The following is an 8,392-nucleotide window of genomic DNA, read 5'->3' as shown; positions in this document are numbered from 1 at the left end:
GGCAGCCTGACATGGGCAGGTGCCACCCCATCACCAAGGTGTGGGATGCTGGTGTAGCTCCGCATCCATACAGCTCCCAGAGGCTCCCCATACACATTTCCTGGGCTCGGGATAGTTTGTCTGGGTTTGATGACGCAGGATTTTAGAAAGTCAGTATTGAAAATCTCTGTGCCTGAAGGCAGACCGGCAATAGCTGTTGAGCAGTGTGGATTCCAAGGCAAATGGGTTCCCATGGGGTCTGACACAGCACAGGCAGGATGAGAGCCCTCGCCTGCTGCAGAGGCTGTGGGTAGTCCAACCTCCCATGGGGGCCAGGCTTTGGCTCTCCTCCAGATCAAAAACATGCTCATTTCTGGTGTTGGGTCTTCTCAGCCCTGGGCTGGGAGGGGACAGTAGGGTGCTGGCTGGCTGTGACAGTGGCATGTCCATGGTGTGGGTGCGTGCCACGCATTGCCTTTCCATGACCTGCCTTTGCCTGGCAGTGCCCAGTGGGATTTTAATGGCACTCACACCCCGGCTGCTGAAAAACACCAAACTTCCCTGTGCAAAACAAACAGTGCACCAACTTGGAAATATATATATATATATTATATATACTGCTCCAACCACCAGCACATTGCAAAACACTGCAGGACCCTAAAGGTAAATCCTCAAGTGCCTCCTCGCTGGGATTTGGCAATGTTTAGGGGCACATGCAGCAAAACCCCCTCCTGGGCAGTGACAGGAACCTCTGGATACAATCTATAGCACATGAAGAGGCAGAAATAGATGGTGGCCACAGCCCTGAACCAAAGCAGAGGGTCTGTGCTCTGTATGGCGGGGGATGAAAACTGACGGGTGGAACAAGCTCGTTTCCTTCAAAGCAAAGTGGGAATTCTCAGCCAGCCACACAGCTGTGAGACATCTGCCCATGTCCAGACATGGGGCTCTGTGGCTGGCAACCTGCTGGTAAAATGTAATGAGCAACATTCAGAGCAACAACAACAGTAAAATGGCAAAACTTAATGGGAGTGCAGAGCCAGGGGGGCTCAGCTGTGCCCAAGGCCGTGTCTGAAGTCTGTAGCACTATGGAGGCATGGCAGGTTTCTCATCCCAGCTGGATTCCCTGGGCTGGCTGTAGCTCAAATACATGTATGTGAATCTAAACCAGACCACAGGCCTGACTTTAATTTAACAGAAAGGCAAACTCACACAATTTAGGAGCGTGAAGACCAAGGCAGTGGGAAGAAGTTACATTTGGTTGTGTTCAGACCCCAGGAGAAGTCTCTACACACTATGCCCTCTGAGCAGCCTCCCAGACCAGGCAAGGTCCCACTCAATCCTGCTCTGACGTCAGTGGTCTCTGGGGCTGAAGGCCACGTAAGCACAGTGAGGTCCAGGGCTTTTCATGTTACTCTGCAAGAGAAGAACTACATTTCTGAGGAAGCTCACACCAAACGGGATCACCAGTGTGGCATGGCTTGACCTCCAGTAGTGGCCAAACACCTATGCCCAGGATGGGGGTAGAAATGGGGCAATTTCATGGCAATTACCTCCCAGAGTACTCCTCTGCCAGCCTTCATCCCAACGACCTCTTGAGCTAAAACTGATTCTGTTCCAGAATGACTTCTGCTAGGTTTATTCTCTATTGATTTACTGAGTGCTCATTAATCCTCCCACTAAATTGAGTGGATACCGTGCTTTTCAAAGGAAGAATTAGCCTCTGTGATTAGGGGGAAATTGTCCTGTTTAAAGGAGAGAAAAACAAAAGCTCCAAGAAAGAATATTTGGAGATGTCTCTGGGCTTGCAGCTTTGTTCTGCAACGTCCCAACACATCACTGTGTAGGTGGTCATTTCATTAGACTGGCACCAAACTGTAAATTGCACTGTAGTTACAGCCCTGCTGATACATACTTTATTAGAGATGTTGCACCAATTCTTAGAAACCACAGATATCTGTTGTGTTACAAAGCACAGAACAGAGTGTTGTGGTTCTAAAAGGGAATTTGTGATGTGACCATTGCATAGGTAATGGATTGCAGACCCCTAAAAACAACATTGGCTATGGGAACCCTTTATTCCAGGATCTCTTCATAGTAACTTCCTGCTGTGAAAGTTCAAGCAAGGCTTTAGAGCATCAGCCCATCCACTGTATTATTTTCAGTGACAGGCAGGGCTAATTAGCTTGTATAGCTATTGTTTTCACTACTTTATCTTCATTATTCCTCTGACTTTCCATGCAGGCAACAATTATAAAGCTGTAAGGACATGCAGAATTATGCCTGGAATCTCTGGTTTGATTTAGAGAAGGCACAGACAAGAGCAGCACGGCTACTGCTGACTGTGGATGCCCACCTGACAGATTTATGGAGGGATTTCATGTGTTCATCTGCCTTCCCTCCGTGTCCCACACTGCACAAACTCAATTTAACAGCTGTCAAAAAGGGTCCTGTGCTCTCTGTGCTTGCCAGGCTCACTGGAATAAAATACCTGACTGTTGAGGCCTTGATGCACACAGTCACTTGATTTTTAGCTTTTTGGGAAGCTAAAGGCAATGCATATTTTAAGGGAACACAAAAACTGATGTTTTCCCTCCAATAGCCTATTCCAAGCCCATGCCCTAGTTTCCCCTTGGAAAACAAAGCTGCTGTTTGGCACTTCAGGTGATGAATTTCCATTTCACTAGACAGCTTGTTTGCAACAAGGCTTCTGAAAACAGGGACGTGGCTTATTCCTCCTGGAGTGCTAAGCTGAGACTGCCCACTTTCAGTATTTAAGCACAGGGTCACCTACCCCGTGTCATGACTTGCAGTGAGCCAACATGAACTCATTTGATACCTACTATGTCTCTACTCAAGCACTGCACAGCAGAGCAAGGCAAGCCAGCAGCAGGCTGCCCTGCTCTGCCTTCCCAAGCACGGGATCTGCAGGGAGCTGCATCCCTGCAGCCCCTCTCCTGCCAGGACAGCTCTTCTGCAGAGACCTGTGCAGCTCAGAGGAATGTACCAGCAGCTATTAACAAGACTGAATAGGCATGTCTGAACTTATATCCCCTGAAATGGGGAGGTGAGTGCTCCACACCAGCACAGCTGGCAGCGGGAGGGGGAATTTAAAGGAGGAGTGTAACAAAATATGGCTGTTTTGAATAGTTCTGTTGAAGCTGAGTGAGACTTTCTCTGTACTCTTCAGAATTAAACAAGCAGACTGCAGCATCTCCAAGACTAATATGTCAATCAAACCCAAGGGAATTAGTGGTCAAAAGCTGTAACAAGCTGTGAGGTGATTTGACATGAGGTGACACAACCACATATCACCCCATTGCTGCAGCCCAACAGTGACAAGCACCTTCTGTTAGGAGAGATCTGCAGCTACACCAGCACCACATGCTCATGGCTGTATCCCCTGGAGCAGTAGCTCCCACAAGGCAAAAAAGGATATTAATTTACAAGGTGATGTGGTGATTTGTTTTTTTTTTTTTAAATAAATGTACTTGTGTTGCTGAGACAGTGTTGTTGCTCTACATGGCTGCACTACATGGGGACATCAAGCACATATTTTGCTTATCCCAAGAATAAAGCAAGCCAGGGGGACTAAAAAAAAAAAAGATGCTGCACAGTTTGGGCTTCTGCTTCTAGCTAAAAAGCACTTTATGTATGAATTTGTTGTTGACTGGCAAAGGCAGGGATGTTATGGAAAGGGGAAGCAGCAGCACATCATCTGCACTTCGCTTTCAGCAAAGCTCAGATTTGTTCTTTTTATATCTCCCAAGGATAGGGTTTTTTGGATACACCCTTCCATTCAATTTTGCAGCTGTACCAATCCGTGTGTGTAAGAGCAGAGTGTCGAACTGGGAACAAAAGGGCCTCACTGTGCTGGGTTTCAATGAAGTAGATGGTGTCATTGGCAGTATTAACTGTTTTTGTAACACAAACATGGCCACACATACTTTAGATTGTCTTGATATAACAGATTCCCAGGGCTGGAATCCAAATATAGTGAAACTTCTATGAAGGACCATGCTGGGGTTAGAGCAAAAATGAGTCTCTCAGCAGAGTGGTCTTTAAAGGTCAGAAAAAGTTATCACTGAAAACCTTATTAGACTAATTTAAAATCCTCAGTATAGGTGACAGTTGAAGGAATATTTAGTACACTATGTACCTGCACCCTTATTTAGAGTTTGAGCAGTTTTAAAAGGTGTTATGATGAACATAGCACAGGAGAAGATAGCTTGGTTTATGTACATGAGCTGCAGCTTGAACTTGGTAATTCCAGTACTTTATAGGCTTAAACTACCCCAGATTGTTTGCTCGGGGTCTCTTTTTAATAAAGGAGAGAAGAGGACAGTATAAGGAAAGGATTGTTTTTGCAAGGGGAAACATTTTCTGAGTGCAGATATGAGATGCTGTTTCTGGAACTGCAAAACTCTGCACTCCCAGGAAGACATATTCCTTCCTTGTAAACCATCCCTTCGCATATCACCTGAGAGATTACTCCTATCAAATAAATCACATGCTTTTGGAGTCTTACTCTGGCATTCCTAAAGGGGTTTATTCAGGTTCAGAGGAAGATAAGGAAGAACATTTCACCCTGTACCAATGTGCAAGAGCAACACCTGTACCTGGAACTTGGCTTTCTGCTCACTGATATTAGCACATACAAACAACATTCTTTTCCAAACATTTTCGTTTGGTTTTCCCAAGCCCATTTTACTCTAGCTGTCTCCCTGACCCTACTGGAAGGCCTCCAGCCCCAGTCACAACTGTCTCCCACTGCAGAGTGCTACTGATCCCAGGGTGGTGGGCAGGACAGCACACCTGGGCATTCCTTTGCCACACCAGGGGTTCCAGGCAGCTCCCTGCCTCTTCCCACTGCCACGCAGTGCTTCACCCAGCTGGCAGAGGCAGAAGAGAGGATTCAGGCAAGAAGCCTCGCAATTCTGTGCCAAATCCTCCTCCTCATCTCCTGAAATCCCTGCGTGAGCAAACTGGCAGTGGTTGTTCGGATGAGATCAGCGGTGTCTGCTGCAAGCCGAGGCGGCGGAAGGCTCCCGGCAGCAGGGAAGCCCCTGCTGCCTGCGTGGTCCTCCCAGGCACCGGGAATTACCAGGAATTGCCACTCCTGGTTCCCTCTGCATGTTATTCCTACAGAGCAGGGATCTGCAGCAACAGGTGGTGCGGCTGCAATTCTGCACGGAGTCAACAACACAGCAGCAGCCAGACCAACAGAGACAAGCTGGCAGCAGCAAGTAGCTATTTTACACCGAGATAAATACATACACGTATGTGTGACTTATGTACGTGTGGAGAATGGAACAGGTCACAGGCAGGTTTTACAGACCCACCCTTGCACAACCCAGCAGCCATGTGCCATTTCCCTCAACGCAGAAGGTTGGTGCAGCAAAGAGCAGCTCACCTCCAAGCGCTTTCTTCCACTGACAGGATTTAAAGGACCTGACTTCCAGAGGCGTCTCAAGTTCCACGGGTGAACCCAAATCTTGCCTGGAAAAGCTGAACCCACTTGTGCCATCTCCAATCCTTCTCCAACAGGCACCAAAAAAAAAAAAACTATCACTTTAAATTCACTGATTTATACGCGCATTTTTATACATTGACTGATTTTTTTGGGTAGTCTCTGACTACGCAAATGCTGGGAAGTGGTTTAAAACAAGAAAAAACAAATCTCCACCTATAAAAAAGTACGGTTCAGAAAAAGAACCTCAATCTCCTCCTCTTCCAAAACACCCCCTATAGAACCTTCCTGAGTTGAAAATGTCAATTCCTTCATAAGGTGAAGCCTTGGTGCTCTTTATATTTACTCCAAAAAAGTGCATCCATTCCCTTTTCATTTTAATTGACCTGCCAGAAGGTGTCTTCTCAATGAGGACCTAATTAGGGGAAGTAGCCTGGAAGCAGTGTATTGGATCCACCTGGGACAAACTGAAATAAGTGTCCTCCCCCTCTCATTACACTTACAACATAGCCTTCAAATACTCTCTTCAAAAATCTTCTTTTACTGCTTTCTCCTGGTTTTTGGCTGAGTAATTTTTAAAGTCTCGCTATATGCCTTTGTTTCTGCTCCAAGTGATAAAAGCCAGGGAAATACCTTTATTTTCCCCTGCAGAGTTAGGACTCAGTAGTGGATGGATGGATATATGAATGGATGGATGGATGGTTAGTGCCCGTATCTTCCTCTGTAGCTCAAATATATATTTTGAAGGTGCCCATTTTATTCCCTAGGTACCCATGACATACAATTAACATAGACTTAATAAGCTAAAGCAACTTCACCCATCTCTGTCCTACCTTGGGGAGGAGGCAGGGTCCGAGCAGAGCCAAGCTCCTGCAGGCACACGGCGTGGTCGTGATGCAGCTCCGTTCATCCACACACCACAGATTTCAGTGTCTGTTACTGCTCCTGGTAGCTTATTTTAAGATGACAATAATGCAAGCAATGTGCAGGCACGTGTGTTTAATACTCATGACAATCTGCAGAAGCACCATTTCCTCTGAGATGTTGCTGGTGCTGGGCTCTCGAGAAATCCACAGCTCCACAGCAATATATATTTTTTGGTAAGAGTTTGGGTTTGTGCTTTTCCCCCCTCCCCCCCTTACATTATATGAAAGTTTTCTACTCATCGTGAGGATGATTGTTCCAGGGCTACGGGATAATTAAATACACAAAGGGCTTGGCAGTGGTAGTAGAGAATATTCTTTTAGAAATGCTAACAACATGTTAAATTCAAGGAATTCCACCCCTAGTACTCCATGGGGTCATAAATAAGTTCAGTGCAGGGGATATAAATATAAATGACATCATTTAAAAATCAGGTACATGACTGGACTATAGATATTATGTCTGACTTATCCCTTACTTACTTGGGTAGTAACCCCTCCCCATCACTTCCATTGTGCTCATTATTTTACACCTGAATAAAATCATATATATGTCATTAATGGGTTTTTACTTCATGATGTCTTTTGTGCTAGAATTAAATGGAAATACATTATTCTGTGAGTACTCCCACCTTTTATGGGAAGTAAATTCTTGCCACCCCTCCCCTCCCAATGCTAACTGTCCAGCTATGAAACAGGGGGCTATCTGCCCTCCAAGTGAGATTTTATTGCTAAAATAGAGTAAAAATTGTTTTAAAACAAAGAACACACATCTTTATAGTAAAACTCAAGTTTGTTTTACAATTAGAGAAAAGAGTCACATGGTCCCCCAAAACCCCCCGAGTTTTATATATATATATTTCGAAAATATATTTAAAAACATAAAAAACTCTAGTTAAACATATATTATGTTAATCAGTACACTTAAATATAGCTTAATTATATTTACAATATGACGCGGTTGCTTTTAAATTTTAATGCCAATTTCAGTATTTTCCCAAAAAACCATAAAATTATATAAATATACAATAAATATTTATGTTACACAAAATGAATAATAGAGAACAAGGCCACAGACATTAACTTACAGTTGCAAGAGTCTTTAACACAGCACTAGGCCTGCTGACATGCATGATATACTTTTGTCACGTACAGACCACAGCAAGAGTTTAATTAAGTAATATGAAAGAAAACCAACCCCTCCCCTCTCCGTCTCTGTTTTAACTAAAACTGCTCAGCCTGTGATCATGGATGGGTCAGGTCAGGCAGGAGGGAGCCATGGGACTGCAGCTTCATTGCCAGCTTCACCTTATGTCAATAGGTACAGAATTGGCATGTTACGGGGAATATCACTCTGGATGTAGTTACAGGACACAGTTCTCAAGGTTCCCAGCTCCATCCTTTAGTCCCCCCCACCTACACGGGCTGTCCTTTACCCCTCTGTACTCACCATCCCACTGCCCTAGTCCTGCCACACCAGCACCACCCTCACTGTGCCAGGTGAGGATTTCTGAGTGTAGGATACAGCCATAATTAACTTTGGGAAACGAGGAACTTTATTTCTAGCACGATTGATGCACTAACACTTCTCTTTTGGAAATCCAGTTTATCTAAATTGGGAATTATTTTATTCCTGTATCTGAATTAGATTACTGTCACATCCTAGCTATCTTTTTATTTCCAATCTAGATGAGTGATCTGATTGTTACTCACACATCAGCATCATCCTGTCCTCCCTATAATCAACCCACCCTTGTTTTGAGAGGAGCCACCATTATATTCTGTGCTGCAGTTTTAAGCAGCTCCTGAGCCACTCTGGGTTCACTAAATGCAAATTATAATACACACACAGGTACTGGCCACAGGGGAATGAAAGGGTCTAGTGGAAGGTGTACCTGCCTATGATCTAGACGATCTTTAAGGTCCTTTCCAACTCAAAACATTCTTTGATTCTACGATTTAATTTGCACAAAGAACACCTGAGTTGAAGTTTTGAGACATTTCAATAAGTTTGGTTTGT

The sequence above is a fragment of the Lepidothrix coronata genome, unplaced genomic scaffold (genome assembly GCF_001604755.1).
Source record: "Lepidothrix coronata isolate B3197 unplaced genomic scaffold, Lepidothrix_coronata-1.0 Scaffold133, whole genome shotgun sequence".
Classification (NCBI taxonomy): Eukaryota; Metazoa; Chordata; class Aves; order Passeriformes; family Pipridae; genus Lepidothrix; species Lepidothrix coronata.
The sequence above is the reverse complement of the archived record's forward strand: the minus strand, read 5'-3'. Positions refer to the sequence as shown.